Raw genomic sequence first — 22,819 nt, 5'->3', positions numbered from 1 at the left:
ATCAGTCATTAATTGCCTGTCACTCTACATCTAGTGGTGGGATCTTTGAGATTTTTCACATTCTCATTAGCTTACCAACTGGTACCATCATTATGGTCTTGTTTGGGTGACCATATTATTGAAATTTCATGGATGCAGCTTCCCTATCAATTATAGAAGATCATTATCTAAAAATAGATGTCCGGTCCTCTGGCTCTTCCAATCTTTCTGACCCCTGATCTGTAATGTTTCCTGAGCCTTTAAATATGGGGGTTGTATTGTGGGTCTATTATTTGTGGTTGGGAGCACTATGGTCTGTTGTCCTCTTAATTTAAAATTTTTAACCTTTTTAACTTTATTTGTATGGGTTTTTTTTTTTTTGCCTGCATGTATGTGTATGCGTTCTATGCCCAAGAAGACTGGAAGAGAGCATTATATCCCCTGAGACTGGACTTAGAAATGGTTTCAAGCTGTCAGGTGGGTGCTAGAAATTGAATCAGGGTTTTCTGGAAAAGCAATGCATTTCTGAGCCATCTCTTCAGGCCCCAGCCCACAGCATTTTAACAAGTTGTGGATTTCTGTAGTAATCTCTATCTGCTACAGAAAGAACCCTCTTATGAGAAGTGAGATTTACACTTATCTGTGAGTATAAGGACAAGTACTCAGAATGCTGTTAGAAATTAAACTGTTTTATAAAAGCAACAGTAGTAGGTTTGCCTCTAATTTCCATGTCAGTACTAGGAATAAAATCCCTCCTAATTGGTGGGCCTTAGGTCCAATTAGACAACTGTTGGTTATTCCCAAAACATAACTGCCACTATTTCATCATATTGTAGCTGAAGTTTTTCTGGTCCCACCTGGCTCCCACATCCGACAGTCCCATAGCCTCTCAGACTCAAATGAAAACACAGAGGCTTATATTAATTATGAACTATATGGCCTAATGGCTCAGGCTTCTTGATAGCTAGCTCTTACATCTTAAATTAACCCATTTCTATAAATCTATACTTTGCCACGTGGCTCAAGGCTTGCCGGTATCTTTACATCTTGCTTCTTATGGCAGCAGCTGGCAGTGTCTCCTCTATTCTGTCTTTCTCCTTCCTCCTCTCTAGTTAAAATGTCCCACTTAACCCTCTTCTGCCTAACCATTGGCTAAACAGTTTTATTTATCAACCAATCAGAGCAACACATATTCACAGAATACAGAATGATATCACTCATCATTTCCCCTTTCTTTCTATTCAAATGGAATGTTTTAACTTTAACATAGTAAAATTACATATAATAAAACAGTTATCAAGCAAGAATTATAGTTATAATATCTAGTCTATTTGTATTTGACAAAATTAAAGAAGATATCCTTTCTATCCTATATTTGTGTGTCTAAGGTTTTATATCTACCTTATCTCTTACATTAACCAAGGAAAACCATAATTATAACTGTATAGTCTTTAACTACATCAAAGACCTCAGAAGGGTATATTACCTAAGTAAACAGGAAGTGCATTGTAAGCAACTTCCAAAATCTAGAATGACAGAGACAGCTGGCAGTTACCTGGACAGTTACCCAAAGTTCTTCTGCAATGTTTGGGCATCCATTTTTTAGCCTACAGACCTAGAGTCTCTCAGTCTCTTCTCTCTGTGTCCTGTAGAATGTCTGGCAGTTTCTTCTGCAAAGCAGGAACCTGAAGGAACATTTTGCCATGCAAAGTACAGTGGTCACTTTCCTATGGGTCCTGCATGTCCAGTTGATACAACATTCTTTCAAGCAGCCCAGGCAAGAACAGTTTCTTGCCCAAATGGCTATTTTGGCCAAGAAGATAAATTCCATATAGAGTGTCTTAAACACCCATCTTTCTTTTTGAAGTAAATGGGTACTGCCAGGAGCAGATGTGTCTCACTGTCCAGAAAGTCTAAGTTTTAAAACATTTTAAATGCCATATTTTGTTGGTCTTTGAAGTGTTTGGAGATCACCTACCTAATTGAAATATATCAATGCATACTTAGAAAACTCAACTAACCTAACTATATGTGTGATTATTGTAGATGACTAATTATTAATCTGTATTTCTTAATTATGCATTACAATTTCAAATGAACTGTACAAATATAATACCTTAAACAAGAGTAGAAATATACACACAGTATAACAAAAATAATTCTAAATTCGTATCAATAAACTAAAATCCATAGTATTGTAAAACATTTCAAACAAGTTGTTGCTCTTTAAAAGTTGATTCAATAATCTACTATTTTATCCTATCATATCTATATCCTATCGCTCATTTTTCTTTAGAAAGATATTGACTATGGCCAATAAAATTTGTGACAAATCTCTAAACAAAGCCAAATATCCATAATCCATTTTTGGGGAATGTGGGCCTAGTTTTCTAGGCTACTTCCTGCTGATTGTGGGCACTGGTAGTCTTATGGGGATCCTGAGAAAATTAAGAATTATAGTTAAATCTTGGCTGTAGCTGTGAGGATGGATTGTGTCAGCCTGTTGCTTTAAAGCTGATTTGGATGTTGCATCATATGGGCCATGATGTCATCAGAGACCTTTCAGAGGGTCTTGGCTGATCAAACCATATTAGCCTGGAAGCAATCCACAGGTTCTCATCTTTTGTGGAAGCAAAAGCAGAACCTCTTTTCCAAAGTATTGTATCCTGAGACATAAATAGATGATAGATGATAGATAGATAGATAGATAGATAGATAGATAGATAGATAGATGTACTATTTATACAATGCCTAAATATAGTGTAACCTGAATGGTATGTTAAAAAATGAATGAACAGGTTTTGTAATTTTAATCTGAATATTCGTAACTTCTCTAAACATACTTAGAATTTTCTTGTATATTATCTGTAATTGTTCCATGGGTCAATAAAATAAAGGCAGACATAACTGTTATTTTTGCATGAACAAACCCTCCAGCCTAGGTATACGACAATATATTTGCTTCTCTTTGTCATTTCAGTTTATAAATGTTTGAGAAAAATGGGATTTTGATACATGGTTTTCATGATGAAACAAGAGGTTCTGATGGAATTGTGTTTTCTTCTATTCTTGGTTTGATATAAAAGCAACCAAAGGACATGTATGGAGAAAATAAAAGACCATCAACATGGAAGGGGTCTTCTCCTTCCATTCTTTGTAGCTGTTTGTTCAAAGTGAGAATCATCTTCCCATAGTAATGAAAACTACAGGAGGTTATTGATAAGCAATTAGCATGGCTGAGCAATCTCTAATCATAAAATAAACATGTATAGATATCTTTCACACTTACATTTATTGCCCTAGAAATAATGAAATGAAACCTAGTAAATGTTTTGGCATGTAAATATATAATCTTCTTTGTTGGAGTACGCATACTAAGTAAAGAATTTTTAAAATAGGTCAAGAATGGTGAAAAAAAATCTGCTTTTTTCTCTTATTCTTTCTGAAAAATATTTCAAAGAACACTTAAAGCCAAATGTCTAGGTTTTGTACACATCAATAGAAACACAAACAAGAAATAGAAAGAACAGAGAGACCATTATTGATCCTCTTTACACAAAAGGAGTTGTTTTCTTTGGTATTGGCTTTTAGAAGTGGTGAAGCCCCCTCACACACATACTCAATAAAGAAGCCAACAATTCATTGTGTGTGAGCTGGAGCTGCAAGGAATTATTGAAAAAGAACTTAAAAGAAAAAAAAGCATTCTACCAGAGTGTAACACATTTCAAGTCAGACTTATCTACTCTTTTGGATTTAGGCACGTGCATCTTTCACTTTGTGTTTGATAAATGCAATTGAAGGCAAGCTTGCATTGACGGTGCCTTGCACCCACTACGTTACTAAAATCCTTTTTTCCATAGAAATCTTTGCTGTTCCAATCCTTTTATTCTCTGTATTGTGGCACCGCAAACACCTAGTTTAGACTGACACACAATGCCATTTTTGAAAGCCTCTGAAGGCCTATTCATTTGAGTACATGTTATAGCAAGGGGAACAACCTGGCACCCACTATACAAGCATACTCTAGCATGTAAACAATGACATTTATAGTCATCTGAAAACTGATATTTGTGATTCTAAATTTTAAATGAAATTCATAAGAAATAAAATTACTTTGTTCCAAAGACTAGTACAATCTCTTCACCTTCATGGTTGCATTAAAACATACATGTAATATATAATGATTAAAATATACATTTTTAAAATCCTTAACATATACAACTAGGATTTTCTTTCATTATACATTTTATTAAGAACATTTTTGCATCCACATTCCTTTAGTTAATATAGAGAAAAGAGAGGAAAGACAGGCAGGTGGAAGATCACAACCATTCCACGTAACTTTTGTTTGGTTTTGCCATGTTTTTCTTTATATCCTCATGTGAGAATTGCATAATTTTCTTAACTATTATAGTCATCACATTTTGCTCAGTATAATTCATACTGCAATGGACTTTTATACATACAATTTTCTTTTTACACCTGAGTAATACAAACTCTTTGGAATACAGTGCTCTTTTCTGAACTTCTTTCCTGATTGAGTTGATTCCCAATCCTAATTTAGTTACTTTATTTAAGAAATGGTGACATTAAGGATGTGGCTCGGTGGTTAAGAACACTTGCTACTCTCTTAGAGGATCCTGGTAAGTTCCTAGCTCACATATGACAGCTCACAATCATGTGTAACTCTAGCTCCAGGGAACCTAATACTTTCTTCTGATTTCCATGGATACCAAGCATTCACATGGTGGACATACATGTAGGAGAAACATATGAGTATGCCATTAGAATCTTAGTACTGCTTTATCAGAAGCAGATATATCCACCTAGTGGAAAATCAGTCAGGACAGAGTTGAACTGAACATTTTTTTTTTTTTTTGCTTTTTTTGAGACAGTGTTTCTCTGCGTAGCTTTGCGCCTTTCCTGGAACTCACTCTTTAGCTCAGGTTGGCCTCTAACTCACAGAGATCCGCCCACCTCTGCCTCCTGAGTGCTGGGATTAAAGGCGGGCGCTACCACCACCCGGCTGAACTGAACATTTTTTAACTGACCTCTACTGAGCCCTTCAGCCACAACAGAACACTAGTCACAGTTCAGGCCACAAAGAAACCATTGTAACAATTAAAAATCCTGCACTGTCTGTTCTCAAGGCACAGTGGAAATCAACTAACAAAATAATTTAGCTAGAAACCTGTATCAGAAACACACAGAAAGAAAATCCTCAACACAAAGACATTAAAATATTTCTATATAGAAAACAAACCAAAGAAGACTAAAGACAAAAACCTGAAAATATTTTGAACTGAAGGGAAATGAAAATACAGTTGTTGACATGTGTGGGATGTAGTGCAAGCAGTGTTTAAAGAACCATTTGCAGCATCCAGTGCAGACACCAGAAGGGGAAGTATCTAAAATGTCAAACCTGAGATGCTACTTTAGAAAGGTGAAATTTAAAATAAGAAATAAACAGAGAATGTCAACAAAATAAAAAAAAGATCAATAAGCATTTAGTCAAGCTAATTAGGGAAAAGAGAAAGAACATAAATTATTAATTATAAAATAAAAGGAAGAACAGCATTGCTAACTGCACAGATGGCAAAAGAATAATAAAGGTATAATAGTAACAACTCCCAGTGCACTGGTTTGATAACCCATGTAAAATGGGCCAATTATTGGAAAGGTGCCATCTGCCAATGTTCAGACAAAAACAAATAGGCAGTCAATATTTATTAAAGAAATTAAGCCAGTGATTGACAACATCCCAGGAAAAAAAAACAGATTTAGAGGAATTTGCTGATGAAATACTAAATTTTAAGGAAGAATCTATTCACTTATCTGCCAATGGTAACAGGAGAGAGAAGCAGAGAAAATATCTTGAAATGAATTCTGTTCCATTACCCTAACATTAAAACATGCAAGAAAAATCACAAACTAATGTCTATCATGATGAAGATGTAAAATACCCCAAAAGAGTATTATCAAATGAAATATAAAAATATAAAATACTGTACACAAGATTTATAGTTTTAAGCATACAAGACTGTTTTGACATCTGAAAATTAATCAGTATAACTTAAAAAATCACATAATCATGTATGCTGAAATGTGTTTAATAAAAATGTAGTATCAACTCATGTTAAAAATTTTCAAAATACTTAGAAAAGGTGAAAAATTTCTCAACTTGACAAAGGAATTCTTCAACAAGTTGCAGTTAAGATCACATCTATTGGTGAAAAAAATCTTCAAATTTCCTAAGATCAACAGCAAAGCATAGATATTTCTGTATTTTTTACTGTTGTGCTTGAAGTCTCAGGTAATGATGTGTGTTAAGAAAGAACGACAAGGTGCTCATAGTCCACTCAGAGAAACAGAAACAAAAAACTGAAAAACATCTTAGAATTGAAATACGTTTATTAGTGGAGGCTGGAGAAATGGCTCAGTAGTTAAGATCAATGGTTGCTCTTTCAGAGGACCTAGGTTCTATTCCCAGATCCCACATGGACACTCACAACCATCTGAAACTCCAGTTCTAGGGCATCTGGACCATGACAGACACCAAGAATACATGTAGTACACTCACATACATGTGTTCAAAACACCTATACACATAAAGTTTTTAACAATTGAAAAGTAATTATAGTAACATTATCAAAATAAAGTTAATATATAAAAGTTTATATATGCCTAGCCATGAGCAAATGGAATTTGAAATGATAATCACATTACTATTTATATGAGCACTCTGAAAGTGAAATGTGTAAATATAAATTCATGAATATTTATGTAAGAATTATATAAAGAAAAACTATGTAAAAGCCATGTAAGAAACAACTACTCAAAGTTCATATACTTGATGTTTTCAAGACGTCAACTTTTGCTAAGCTTTTCAACAGCTCCAGTGCAACATCAGTCACACTTCCAGAAAACTGTTAGGTGGGCTGTGGCTCACTGACCAAACAGCCTGGCGAGAGGAGTCAAAAGATCCCAGATAGTCGACTCCAAGTTGAAAGAGAACAGAGGTGGAGAACTAACACTAACTCACTTAAAGACTCACAGCAGAGCTATAGGGATTGAGGCAGTGTGGCATCTGTTGAAAGACAAATGTGTCAACATAACTGAATAGAGAATCTAGAAACACACTGAATAAACGTAACCAGATGGTCTTTGACACAGAAGCAAAAGCTGCGCAGAAAATCAAAGATAGTCATCTCAACAAACGGTGCCAGTCATCAATGTGCAGGAAAAAGAAACTTAGACATAAATTAGCTACGATAAAACAAAACGAATTGTAGCCCTGAATGTAAGTGCAAAACTATAAATGTGTTAGGAGATAACAGTAGGAAATATTCATGACTTTCATTGTGGCCGTAGTTTTAAGATCTAAAATCAAAAGTACGAACCATGAAAGATGGAGCTCATCAACAATTTAAGTTTCTGCTGGGTGAAAACCAACACCAGCTGCTGGGGAGATGGTTCAGTTGACAAAGTTTTTGTTGCACAAGTTACTTAAGTTTGATGCCCAGCATCCATGTAAAAACTCAGACAAGGACATCCATGACTATAATTCCAGTACTGGGAGGTATAAAGAGGAGCATCTTAGGGGTTCCCTGGCCAGTCAGTATAACTAATCACTGAGCTCCACATTCAGTTGGAGACTGTGTCTCCAAACAATAATGTTAGGAATAATAGAGGAAGATAACTGTTGTCTTCTGATGTCCAGATGCACATGCACAGATGCGTGCATGTTCACACACCCACACGCCATAGAGTTTGCTGAATACCCAGATAAACAAATGCATGGTGAGACAAAGAGAGAACAAGTGTGTGTGTGTGTGTGTGTGTGTGTGTGTGTGTGTGTGTATGTGTGTGTGTGTGTGTGTGAAAGAGAGAGAGAGAGAGAGAGAGAGAGAGAGAGAGAGAGAGAGAGAGAGAGAGAGAGAGATATGGGGGTATCAAAAGAATAAAAGTAAACATAAATAAGAGGAAAAACTTATTTGATAAATCACTATTGTCTAAAATACATGCAAAAACTATGGGCAAAAGACTATGTGATAGTTAAGAAAAACCTAAACTATGGAGACAATAAAAATGTGTAAGTTATTTCCAATGGCAAGTGTAAGAGGTGAAGAGGGAGAGAACAGAGGGATGTTAGGGTGGTGAGACAATGGTAGGCATGTCATTATCTATTTGTCAAAATCTATAGAATGTACAGCACCAACTCTAACATACAGAGCCAGTGTTGGATAGAGATATCAACCCATGCTCACTGATAATAACAAATGTGTCTTCCTGGTAAGATGTGGATAGTGGACAGGTTTTGTGCATGTAGAAGAGAAATGAACAGATGAGGACTCTGTATTTTCTGCTCAGTTCTGTTGTGAGACTAAACTCCTCCTAAGAAATTAAACTTACTAGAAAATAAATGGGAAATAGACTACTTACCTATCTATGCAGGTGACTGAGAACAATGGAATTTGTGAGACTAAGACAGGTTAAATTATTAGTGTTATAGGTTATAATTTAGAAACAAAGACAATTCCATTACATAAGAAAATACAACTTAACTTCGAAGAATTATCCAAACTGCTTGCTTGTTTTGTTTTGTTTGTTTTGATACAAGGTCTCTACATGCAGCCCTGGGTGTCCTGGAGCTTGCTATTGTATACCAGGCTGGCCTTGGTCTCACAGAGATCTGTCTGCCTCTGCCACTCTAATCCTGGAGAATTTGAAAGACTCAGGAGGGGTATAGGGAAGGGTTTGGAGCAGGGAAGAGAAAGAGGAAATGATGTAATATTATCATCTCAAAAATCTTAAGAACAAAAAATAAACAAGCGAAAGCATCACCTAAAGCAGATGGACAAGAGGGTTTCTGGGTGAAGACCCAGCTTACTGTTATGTAGCAGTTTACTCTGAGGCTGAACCATTCCATCCTGATGCAAAGCTCCTTAAAACAGGAAGTAAACAACTAATGATAGCTTCAGGAAGTCCTTGAAACTGATGACATTCACTCGATTTGGTCCCTCCTACCCAAGAGAATACAAATAATAAAGACTGCCGAGAATCACTCTGACGAGCCACGCTGCAGAGAAGTTTCACAGCTGAGTCCAGCTGACAGTAAGAAACAGAGACCCACAGCACGGCCTCAAAGAAACAAAGACCAGATGAGCTGCCGGGAAGACACTCGACTAACGGAGTCACCTCACCTGAGAAAAGACACTCCCCTGCCTCTTGAGCTGTCTGCAGGCTGTGCAGTACACTAAAGCAGTATGCTTAAGGTTTCAAGCTTTGGTGAACTGGAACCTATGCTTGGGTGGGCTGTGGTGATGTGTCTGTCTTTGAATCTTCTTCTCCAAGTAAAAGCTCACCCATGTTCTCATAAGTAATGGATTTGCCAAGTCTGATTTTGGTGTCATCCATAGTTTGGATTGTTCTCACCTCCCTAGCTGGAGTTAGTAATTGTATGTGTTTTGTGTCTCCGGAGAAAGGTCTGTCACACAACACCAACTAAGCCTGGTGACCTGAGTTTGATCCCAGGAATCCACAAGGTGGAAAGAACCGACTCATGCAAGTTGTGTGTACCCTTTGATCTCCACACCCATGCAGTGACATGTACTACCCCTGACCTAAATAAATGAAAACAAACAAAAACAACAGGAAAAAGACACCTAGAATATGAGCTAAGCAGGTGCTGGTAGAAGTGATAAAGTTATCCTAGACCAAAGTAAAATAAGATTTTAGTGAAATATTTCTGACTTTCAGAGAAATTGATATTTTCCATTTGAAAAAGTGCTAGTAGAAAAAAGCTGTCAATAATGAAACAGTTCACTGAACTTTAAATTTTGTTTTTAGACCTCCCTTGGGCAGCAATTTCAGAAATCTGACATCCCAGGTTTTTTTTTCGTAAATGTATATAGATGCTGAAGGTCTGTAGCATGCTGTAGTCAGAAGTATCTCACACAGTTGAAGGGTTATAGCCTTATCCCTAAGGCAGACATCTTTTAAAATTGTGTCTGATTTTCCTCCCTTCTCTGATCTGAAATGTGATTGGTTTCCAAAACTGAAAATCAAGACCACTATTCCTTTATATCTGAAAGAGATTGCTTGCAGGAACCCCCATAGATACCAAACTTATGGAAGCTGTGTCTCATATAAAGCAGTCTCGTTTCACAGAGAACCTAAGCACTTCCACATGCTTCAGGCCATCTCAGGCTGATTTATAGTACCAAGTACAATGCAAATGCTATGTAAATAGTTCTTACATTGAGTTGTTTAGAGAACGATGACAGGATAAAACATCTGCATATGCTCTGGCAGATGTAGGTTTCTTTGTTGTTTTTCAAGACACTTTCATCCATGGTCTGTTGACTCTGAGGATGTAACACCCACAGATATGGTGTACTGTGGGTGTTATAGCTCTGAGTGAAGGGACTCTGGATGGCTCGAGTGTTGTGAGTATGGCTCTGGCAGGCCTTGCCCTTCTCCCCTGTTCCTGCTGTGGTGATATATTGTGTACCCCAATAAAGCTTCCCTGGGGATTAGAGGACAGAGACAGCCACTATATTAGACATAGAGATCAAGCAGTGGTGGCACACACCTTTAATCCTACCATTTGGGAGGCAGAGATATGTCTGGATCTCTGTGAGTTCAAGGTCACACTGGGCTACATGAGAGAAACAGAACCAGGCAGTGGTGATACAGGCCTTTAATTCCAGGAAGTAATATGACAGGACTCAGGAAGGTATATAAGGCATGAAGAAACAGGAACTCACTCTTTCGAGGCTGAGGATTTCATAGAGGTAAACTAGTGGCTGGTTGTTCTACTTCTCTGATCTTTCAGCTTTCACCCCAATATCTGGCTCTGGGTTTTTAATTATAAGACCTTTTAAGATTCATGTTACACCTGCTTTGCTAAAAATCATTAGATTAGATTCCTAAAACTAGCCATCAAGCCTCTTCCTCCTTCCAAGGCTGACTACCAAGGTCCAGTTAGCAAAGTATTAGAATCCAGCAATCAAAAGCCCCTTTCATCCTGTCCTCATTCCCTAAACAACTCAATGTAAGAACTATTTACATAGCATTTGCATTGTACTTGGTACTATAAATCAGTCTGAGATGGCCTGAAGCATGTGGAAGTGCTTAGTTTCTCTGTGAAACGAGATTTCTTTATATGAGATGCAGCTTCCATAACTTTGGTATGGCTTATCTAATTACCATGCTCAATTAAAATTAAACACCTCATCCTAACACAGGGTTTCCCCTGAACCTCTATAAACTGCCATTCACCTCTGGACCACATCTGTCTCCTCTCTATCCAGAGGCAGTCCTTTGTTCCTCTGGGGCAGATACCCTTCCCCTTTCTCCCTTGTTCTCTTCCCCATCTCCCTTGTCCTCTGTCTCCAGTGTTGGTCTCTTAGTCCCTGCCCTCTGTCCCTCTGGGGAAAATGAATCTTCTTTGTGCTGAGAACTTGGCCTTGGGGGTCCTGAACTGATACTTTTCCTTTCGCTGAGTCTATGCCAAATGGAGATAATGTCTTTCTCTCTAGCCATGGCTTCCATTTGCCCCCCCCCCCCCCCCCCCCCCGCTCCTCAGTTTTATTGGTTCCACTATATTATTGAAAATTGTTTTATTTAGGGAATTAGTGACTGTGCTTCATTAGTGTTAAAACATACATACTACTGATGGCATTTATGTCAATATATGTTTACACATAAAATATATGTTTCTACTTTATTTTGAGGTGTGATTCTTCAGTTTGCTTAAAATACACTAATTTCACTAGCATCTTGGTATATCCAAGAGCTTTGTGTGAGGCAAGGAGGGACATTTGGTGGAATATATGTTATTTAACTTCAATCTTTACTTTGGAAAACAGTACCAATTGGATTTTGTAGTAGTACTTTTTCACTGGGACGTCCAGCCTGCAAATAATGACATGTAGACTAATTATTAATTAGAAAAGCTTGGACTTTAGCTTAGGCTTATTCCCAACTGGCTCTTATAACTCAAATTAACCTGTTTTTATTAATTTGTGTTCTATAATGTGGCTTTCACCTCTCTCCCATTCTGTACATCCAACTTGTTCCACATTTCAATGGTGTCCTCCACCTCTCCTCTTCCCTCAGTTCCTATCCCTCACCAGAAATCCCACCCAACCTCTCGTGCCTAGCTATTAGCCATTCAGCTTTTTATTGAACCAATCAGATGCCTTAGGCAGGCAAGGTAAAACAGCAGCACATCTTTACACAGTTTGTTTAAATATACCACAACAGGATTTCAACATCCTATGTAAAATTCCTAAAGTTGTGTTAGACTGTAAGCCATTTTTAATTTTAGAATTTAGTTTTGGGGAATCTTGATCATTCTGTAGTTTGACAGAATTTTCTTGTCATAAGGTAAAATTTTTAAAATAATGTTTAGAAGAATAGGCAGTCATGGAGACTGCAGTTTGAAGGAAAATCAGTGTATATGCATGGAACCCGAGGATGTTATCCTACTATTTCTGCAGCCCTCTATTTATAACTATCAAAGAACTCTGAAGAATGAAGTGAGACCTCAGTAGCCTTATGTGACCTGCCCACTCAGAAATTCTGATCTGAACTATACTTTCAGGGGTGTATCATTGGCTTCCTGGAACCAAGTATAAAAAGATAGTGCCCAATAATCAGGCTCCCTATGACATCAGAGAAATAAGTACCCTCAATGAGGTTGTATCAGCTCTGTCCTGAATATGGCAGTGGTGGTGGCGGTGGGGTTTCTCAGCCTGTTCATTGACCCAATTCCTGAGAAAGAATGAGTTGGACTATAGTCAAATTTTCTTGCTGTTGTATATCTAGAGAAACCTTGCTGCCGAATAAGCAAGATCAGGAAATTGGAACATCAAGTGGCAACATAGCAACCAATTAGCTGGGCTTTGCACATCTAAAGGAGTGTGTCGTCTTTTTACTTTGTGACAGTGGTTCTACAGCAAGAAATATGAGAGGTGAGGTGAGGTGAAGTGGTGGTGTATCTGTACTGAGAGCATCCAAATAGCAGGACAATAGGGACCTTAGAGACAGTCTGGGATGTTACACGCTGGGGTGGATGGAGAGCTGTGGGACCACAGGCTCCATCTGAATAATAGCACAAGGGGTCAGAAGTCAGCTCAGCCTAGACAAAAACATAGTAAATGGGTGTTAAAAATTATCAAACACTTATTGAACTGAGTAGATATTGTCAGATTAAATGATCACATTTAGCTTGATTACTTAAAGATTTTATTAGACAGTGTTTTGACTTAGCTACGCCTTTAGTGATTGGCAGCATGCTTAAATCTCCCAGGAACCAATGGGGTCCACAGTCTTACCTAGATGAGTCCTCACATGCCTTTCTCAGTTGATGTTAGTCAAACTTTTAACCTAGATAACAGGTTAAGGAGGCTAAGGGTGGGGAGGCTTTTACTCTACAAACTCCAGCAACAAAGTACCACAAGAGCTGTCTCATCTTTGAAGTCCTACCGTAGCCTGAAAAGGGCTCAGGGTGTGACAGGTGGGATGCAATGTTTTGGACATTCCCCTGGGACACCGTTAAATCAATGATCTTTGTCTGCGGAATTGTTACCCAAAGGCACAATGCCATGTATGTTTTCTAGCCCAAGTTTGAATAGCTGTTTACATAAGAAAAAAATACTTGAACATAATGCCAGGGTGATTTCTCACTAACCTACACAAGGGATTACAACATCAAGTCATAAAGTGTCTACTTTGTAATTGTAGCATTTTCTCTCCAAAGGCCATTTGTAGAAAACTGCCCTCTCTACTAATACCTTCCATTTCTGATGAAGTGAATCTCTTTGAGGTAAATAGCAATGGTTGCCATATGCTGGGGCCATTATAATGATGTTGAAAAAAACATGGAAGTTTAAAGACTTGTAGCAAGGACAGTCTTCTGGGTCATTTTAGTAACTTTTGTCATTTGACAAAGCACCTGACAGAAGCAACTGAAACAATAGTTTATTTTGGCTCATAGGTTGAGCTGTGTGTCATTCATCATAGCAGAGAGAAAATGGCAGCAGGAGCATGAGGCAGCAGGTCCACTGTATCTGCATTCAGGCTGCAGAGAAGAATGAAGGCTGGTTTTCTCCCTATGTCTCTTTTTTAGTCTGGGAACACGGCCCATGGAACGATGCCACTGGAGTTGAGAATGAGTTCTCTCAGCTCAATGAAGAACTAGAAACTCTCCCACAGAAGGATCTAGAGGCGTGTAGTCTATGTAATCCTTGATTTTGTCAAGTTGACAATGAATATTAACCACCATATTACTAAACTTAAAATTCATTAAATATCAAAAGAGACCTAAAAGAGGAACATCTGTGGCTCTTGAACACTGGAGTCTTTTGCTTTAGGAGGCTTACTCTTTGGACAGCATGAACATTTGGTGAGCAGAGAGAAGTTTTATCTCAAGCTGTCCAGGCATGCATCCTTTAGAATTTGGGTGTATGAGAACGACATTCGGGACAGTAGCGAGTGGAATGTGCTCTAAGACAAACTGACCTAGTCTTTATCTTTATTGCCTCCAAGAAATAAAATGATCTGCTGTCCAAGGCTGAATTCACCACTAAGAGTTAAACTGCAGACCCTTCACTCTGAGGCCTCTCCTCTCAACAGCTGGAGGGGAGCCAGTGAAAACAGATCTGAGGCTAGCCACAAAGAGGAGCGCTTCAAAGATAGCCTTCAAGGCGTGGGATGCTTCAGATGGTTTGTTCCCTGACTGACTCCTGGGGCATGGATATTACTGCCCTGGCCCCTGCTGGGTGCTGCAACAGTTCATAGCTGCTGCAGTTTATAGCAGTGTGTGAGGCAATGCAAAAATAGACTCTGCTGCAGAGCTGCCTGGATCAGAGGTGGAATCAAAGTGTGTCTACAATGAGTTTGTATGTAACAGTCCATCTGCACGTTTATCAGTCATCGACTGGTGCTTAGAGACTTGAGGAGAATCCTGCGTTATTATGGAATACACAAAGCTGCTCTGATACGTACGTGCAGTCTCCTTTAAATGTCCTAACACTACACATCGAGAGGGACACAGTAAATGCAGTCTTCTTTTTTACAAGAGTCTTTCCTGATGTTTCTGGGCAGCTCTCACATCTCAGTTTCATCATTCATATCCCAACTTCCTCTTTTATTGTCTGAAGGTATATATGAATGCTTTCACTCACAGCACATTTTAAACATGTCACCAGATGTAAACATAGTATATCAAAGTGGTTCAAGGTGGTATACATGCCACCAGATGTAAACATAGTATATCAAAGTGGTATAGAGGTCTCAAGAGGATTTTTTTCTTTTAGTATATGCTAAGATTTTAGGAATGATTTTTGATAGATTTACTATGAGTTCCAAATATCTAAATGCTTACCTATCTTCTCAGAAAATGATTTAACTGATAGACTTAAAGAATAGAGTGAGATGGATATATCCTTATTAAAATTCATCTTATTGTTCTGACTTCTTTTATTCTGAGACAGAATCTCTTGTGGTTCAGGTTTGCCATGACCCAAACTTTCTAGGTAGCTGAGGCTAGTCTTCAAATTCTGATTTTCCTGCCTCTGAGTCTAGACTGCTGAGATTATAGGTGTGTCTCATGATTCTTGATAAATGTGGATAAGTTTTATGTGTGTGTGTGTGTGTGTATATATATATATATATATATATATATATATATATATATATATATATATTTCAGGAGAAACAATAAAACTTGCTAGTGTAAATGTATATACATTCAAAGAATATTACTCAGCCATTAAGAATGTGTGAAATCTTATAATTTACAGCAAAAAAAATAGGAATGGAGAATAGTCTATTGTCTGTCATATTTAAAATCTCTATCTGGAATTCCAATTTTTCACTATATAAGAAGTCAAAATTTATCTTATTTGAGACTAATTGAGTAATTAAAAAAATAACCAGACTATTACTATTACTATTTTAGTACTATAATTTATGCAAATTCCTTTTCATCCCCTGTTTTATAATTCATAGGATGTTGCAACAAGACCTTCAGGGCTATAATGTGAAGACAACAGTGTCCGTTTGACACTGATCCCTTAGGACAATGATCTCCTGTACTGTAGGGGGCTTAGTTTGGAGGAGGATGAGTTTGAAAACATTAGTAGTAAGTGTGCATCTTCAGATGCATTGCAATACATTTACAGTGTACAGGACACCCAATCACACCCTTTATCTAAGTCCTACCTGATAATCAATTTCACAGATCTTTTTCTGGGTATCATAATTTCTTCTCAGTATTGTAAGAAACAAGTACTCTTAGCCACCCAACCAGAACATTTAATTACAGGGAAACACTCTCTAAATTATCTAATCTAAATGAACAGCACCATCTATACTCAGGCATAAAATTCCTAGAAACATCCGATCTTTGAGCAGGCAGTTCATGGAGTTCAGTGCTCATCTGTTTCCTGTTTGTGGCCCGACCTACCTTTACTTGTTTACTCAGCATCCAGGTCTCTTCTGGGTCTTGCTGCATGTACTAAGCCCTAGAAAGTTTCTTCCGAATTCCTCTGTTAAAACCACTTCTTCACTATGTTGACCTGGGTCACCATTTTCCAGTTTCTTATTCCTTTCTTTGCCAAGGTTCACCCAGGATTGCTGAACATCTCTGCCAGTTCTGCATACGAAATATCCGTGTTCACAAAGGTTCTTCCTGAGTCACCATCGAGCATCCCTCCCTGCTCTCAAGTGTCATCTTGTTTATGAGGTTCTCATGGTGTTTTCTTTGGGAAAGAGAAAATCAGTTCTTCAACATTCCAGCTTCAAAATTTAGTTATAAAATCAGTCTAATTTGATGTAATTTGAAAGATTAGAGTTGTCTTTGGTAGAGTTTCAAAAGAAAGAAACATGGTGATGTGAAGGTTGGTCCCCTATGGGTAGGACAGCAGTTTGTAACTCCTAGGAATACAGGATGGCTGTTTGTGACTTCCAGACATATGTCTACAGAATCACAGCTTCACAGGGAGTCTGAAAGTCACCTATTTTACACCCTTAGTAGGCAGCATTCTCTTGTGTCTTCAGCCACTCACCTGTAACAGAGTTACCCGCACAGATTACCGTGCAGCCCATGGTTCTGGCTGGATTTCTCTGTTATTCCCCTCTGCTTGTGCAATCTGTGTACAGTCCAAGCAAACACAAAGATGGTCACCATCAGTGTAGGATCCTGTCCAACACGTTTTGAATCACAACTCCATTCTTCTTCGATTTTGCAGGCAGCCTGTAAGACTTTGGTAACCAAGATGGCTACAGCCTCATCTGGCATCAACAAAGGAACAAACTTGTTCAGTTACTTTCCCCAAAGGTGAATTCTTTATGTAAAATGAAGATGGATCTAGGGATGATATGAACACTATAAAGTGTGTGTCTTTGATACAAGCTTAATGCCTTTTATTACAATGGTATTTCGACCACTAGCATTAGGGTTGTTGTTAAATGGCAGCATGTGTCTATGTAACAAGACTAAAACTATTTTAAGAAAGTGACTGAAGTCATTGTGTTTTCACACTTGTTGTTGAGTAGGAAATAATTACAATCATGCTCTTTTATGATGACTTCTCCCAGATTCATGAGAGATATGAGCATGAAAATTAGATATGTGCACACTTGATTGTTATTCTCTCTGGGATTAGTTGATTTTATCAATTTCTAATATATATATATATATATATATATATACTTGTATAATATATAAAGTATATATAAGGTATATAACACACACACACACACACACACACACACACACACACATATATATATATATATATAAGAAATTTGTGTATGTGGTGAAGGGCATATATAAAAATGGCATCTATTCATGCAGAGAGAGCTGTTCTTCCTTAGGGATCACTATAATTTTCTGGGAAATGCTGCCATAAGTAGTATTCATATTTTTAGAATGCCTTTAGCATGAAAAACATGCTACATTTTCAAAGTGTTTTTCTTTTATTGTAAAAAGAAAATTCTCAGCATTTTGTGTATTAAATACATGTTTGCCTTCACCCACCCCTTCCCCTGCCTCCTATTTGCCAAGCTTGTTATTCTCTGTTCTCTGGCCTCTTCTGGAGTATGAGGTATGTATCTACATCTACAGCAAGGCTATTAAGTCAGAGATGTTGAATGAGTCAAATAAGCTGATATCCTATTCACAAACTGTTAAGGCTTTCCAGATTTATGTCTGTTCCTGTAGCTATCAAGTAAAAAAAACCCAAAATTACAAAAATGGGTACACATAGTCCTTAAAATGTTGGTTGTTTTCACTAGTTAAAGTCATCCTTACTATCATAAATTTCATTTTCACAGAAGAACACAAATAGAGACCTCTGATTTTTGAGGCTGAAAAGCAAATGTCAAGTGTCAAAACCCCCAGGGAGAGCATATGTGGGTGAAATCAGTGAAAATAGAATTTTCCAGAGTTTTCCTTCTATAAATAACGAACTGGATGTCCTTATATAAATAATTACTTCCCTATGGAATTTCAGTATTATTAGGAATTTCTACTTATTTCAGGATTTTGATTCCCGCAAGGAGTCCATTATCTTGTTCACATAGGAATTTATTCTAGTTTTCCTTTCTTTCCAAAGGAATTCTACCAAACTTCTAGAGAGACTGACTTCGCCACATTCTCTTTGCTTCTCTGATCTGTTACTGTTTTCTCTAACATCATGGAGAAGCCCAGGGAGAGGCAGCCTAGGGACACAAAGATAAAGAAATGAAACACAGTTTCTGTCTAGTCTTATCCCCGAGGTTGTGGCACTCATTTTGCCCTAAAATGACCCAACATGACTTGACACAAAGTCCTGAGTTGTTGGATAATTGACAAGCAATGCATTTAACAGTCCTGTGCTCTCAGCAGCCTAGGACAGATGAAAAAGAAAATACATCTGCTAGGTATAAATACTATTGGCCTCCTTCTACAAGTGAAGAATTACCAAGGGAGTTAGATAGTTATTTTTCTTCGGGTTTTCTCAGAACATTGGGCTGGAGAGATGGCTTAGGAAGTAAGAGCACTTGCTGCTCTTGTAGAAGACCAGAGTTCAAGTCCCTGCATCTGCAGGAAGCAGCTCACACACACCTGTAATTTCAGCTTGAGGAAATGGGACAGCATCTTCTGACCTAACTGGGTGTTCACACTCCCACACAGGCACATGCATGGACATACAAATGAAAAATATTTTTAAACAAGAAACGTTTAGAACCTGGAGATATTAAAGTTCCTTGGAGAAACAGGACCAACAAAATGAGTGTGTATTAAACATGGATTTATTAGATTTGCTTACAGGACATGGTTCTCTGGAGTCCATCACTGGCCGTCTTTACACTGAAGAGCCTGAGGACAGGTAGCTGCTTGGTTCACAAGCCTGGCTGCCCTGGCAGTCCCAATCTGGTACTGACAACCTAGAGGGTGTATGGAGAGTCAGTTTTTTAGCCCACATGGGAGGCTGAGGAATCCATGTCCCTATGATAGCGAAGGAGGGCAGTTCCAGCGATGGAAGAGATGAACTCACAAAGGGAAGTGGATGAACTTACCAGTGAAACACAAAGGCAAAAAGTAAGGCATTGTCATCAGACCCCTTTTATTTGGACCACCATATTCTGGGTGGGCCTTCCAGTTCAGTTAATGTAATCAAGAGGATGCTTAATGGGTATTTCAGAGGCTATCTAATCTGGACTGTCCCTTCCACAGCTTGTCTCTTTGTTGGTTCCACATCAAGTCAACCGCCAAGATGGACCCTCAGGCTTCTATTACAGTGTCATGAGAATGAAGACAGAGCTGCACCATTGGGCTTTCATAGTGTCTAACAATGTAGATAAAATATTCTCTGATTGAAACTAAAATGACAATTTGATTCAAACCCTTGATAGATGAATGATAATTGGAACTAGGAAGCACTGCTTCCATGGCTTCATTGATTATTTTGCATCTTCACTCCATTCATTCATTCATGTTCATTTATTCATTCCATATATGTTACCAGTTCAATGGCAGATTTTAGGATTAAAATTATCAATAAAGTCGTTACTCCTCCCAAGGGATATATACATAGATTTACAAACAGAAGCCACTGATTGGCATGGGAATTTGCTTTATAGGTAGGTAAAAATCATATTAAATCTTTTTATCATCTTCATGATGATAAAGCAGTCACTTTAATTTCTGCTCCACAAGAGTTACCAAAATACAGGCTACAGTGGATTCCATGCCACTATTATTAACACTGTCTCAAGCTGTCCTCATTCAATTTGTTCAGTGTCTGTGTGTTAAAAGGAATGCCCACTTTTTAGTAGCAAGAGCTGTACTTTGTATGCAGGCTATATAGAGCATGATTAATCATGGCTGCCACAAACACTGACCACTACACATGTATCTGTCTTCAGTAGGATGTGCCATTTCCATCCATGTATACTCTATAGGCATTTTCAGGATGTTTTTCTTTTTGTAAATTTTACCAGGAAGAATTTTTATTTAAGTAAAAAACTGGTTATTTTTATCTAAAATTCTTTGAAATATCTTTTTCTACTTATACTCTCTACAAATGCAAATGAAACAGACACAGCTAGTCTTCAGATTTCCCAACACAAAGAACAAATGGAAGACTTTGACCTGAAGTGATACATACATTTTTCTTTTTTCCTCATGTATCTTAGCGATATTAGAATTGATTGTCCTGCAAACTTGCCTTGTTTTCAGAGACAAAAAAACTATGGATAGGTTTGAAGATGATATAGATTCTGCCTATAATAAAATAGTGATAGCAAATAGGTGAAATCTATTCCCGGGCCTGTAACATTTCTAATATTTCTTTTTTTCCAGTCTTACAATTTTTATACTCACTTTTTAACCTCCTCTTTCATTCCACATCAATTTAACCTCCTCTGTAAGGTGCAAGCTACTGATAGAGAAGATAATATTAAAAGTTCACACTGGCGCAGAAGGCCAGCCTAGGTCTTGCAGGCTTGTTTGCTTTGGCCAAGAGAGGGAAAATTATACTTTACTTAGAGCAAAGTAACTAAATATTAGAAGAATATACTTTAGTTAATTTAATGAGATATTTTGGTCAATAACCAAACATTACTTGATTTCTTAACGTTCCAATTGAAGTGTCTTCTCTGTTGTCCTGGAAAGGATTGAAACTGGGAAGCCAAATATAAATGATGTGAACAAGGGAGTGTGACCAGGGAAGCTCCTGGGAAGGGTTCCAATTCCCTGGTCATGTGTCACACCCTGTCTTCCTCCCTTTCTGATGCAGGTTGCCACTGCCCCACTGGTGTTATGGTATAAGCTGAATGCACAAACTGGTCTGGCCCCAAGAACTACTGTAAATCTTAATTTATGTTTTTGCTATTATGTCTACTGGAGTTCTTTTTAATCTCTCTTGCAGTAAGCTGTGAGTTCTCTGAGGACAAAGTCTCCTTCTAGTTCACATTTCTACCTATAAGAACATGTGGAAAATATTTTACATAATAAATGCCCAAATGAGTTTGATAAGCACTACTTTTCTCTTTGATGGTGAAGAAGAGAAAGCTTAAAAAGGTTACTGAAAGCCGGGCGGTGGTGGCACACGCCTTTAATCCCAGCACTCGGGAGGCAGAGACAGGCGGATCTCTGTGAGTTCGAGGCCAGCCTGGGCTACCAAGTGAGTTCCAGGAAAGGCGCAAAGCTACACAAGAGAAACCCTGTCTCGAAAAACCAAAAAAAAAAAAAAAAAAAAAAAAAGGTTACTGAAGTATTTGCTTAAAGTCAAATGTCCACTGACTTAAACTCAGAAACACAGTACTTGGAAAAATCACTGTGTCCAGTACACTCTCTGTCTTAATATCCTGTGTCTCTGAAAGATGACACTGCTGACACATGAACCCGCAAATATCCATACGCACAAGTTCTCTGTGCATCTTTATACACACACTGAGCTTGTATTGATATTGACATTCGTAATCCTGCAGTTCTCTGGGTAAATGACTGACTTTTAAACAAAGCTGGAATTATTTCAGTTATTGGTTTCATTCAATGTGTAGCCTAAATCCTCATGTACTGGGACAGTTATTTAGAGAACCATAACAGACTCAAGACAGCACATCTTCCTCTCTCTAGACCACTTCCATTTTGGCAGCTGCTTCTTCTGCACATATGGCACATGAAAATTTGTTAAAAAGCAAAGATGCCATAATTATCTATTTAACATTTTTTATGAAATTTTGAACTAATAGCCTTTATGATATTCTTGTCTTTAATCTTTAAGAGGCCACCCAGACTCTGGAGATGTGTATAAATTTATGTTTTGCAGTTACAAAAAAAATTGGTCTGAGGCAATGGTTACATTTGGTAAAATGCTTGCCTTATATGCAGAAGAACTTAAGTTGAATCCTCAACATTCATGTGAAAAAGACAGGCATTGTAGCAAGCACTTGTAATCCCAGAACTGATGAGGTGGAGACATGAGGGATCCTGGGGTTTGCTGGAGCACCACTCTAGCCCAACTAGAGAACTCCTCACCAATAAGAGCCTTGTCTCAGAAGTGTATGGTGTCCTTGGAGACTGCATCCAGGGTTGTCCTCTAGCCTCAATACACATGCACTCACATGCATTTACACTCCCTCATATGCACATATACACACCTGCACGAAAATTAGCAGAAATGATTGAGTATACTATCATGCTTAGAATCTTAAAATCAAGATTTTTGCTATTTGAGTATCAGGTAGATAGCTAGTTACTAAAGTGCTTGCCTTGCAAGCCTCCAAACACAGGTTCATGCATGTGCTTAAACACACACACACACACACACACACACAC

The sequence above is a fragment of the Peromyscus maniculatus genome, chromosome 12, assembly GCF_049852395.1.
Source record: "Peromyscus maniculatus bairdii isolate BWxNUB_F1_BW_parent chromosome 12, HU_Pman_BW_mat_3.1, whole genome shotgun sequence".
Classification (NCBI taxonomy): Eukaryota; Metazoa; Chordata; class Mammalia; order Rodentia; family Cricetidae; genus Peromyscus; species Peromyscus maniculatus.
The sequence above is the reverse complement of the archived record's forward strand: the minus strand, read 5'-3'. Positions refer to the sequence as shown.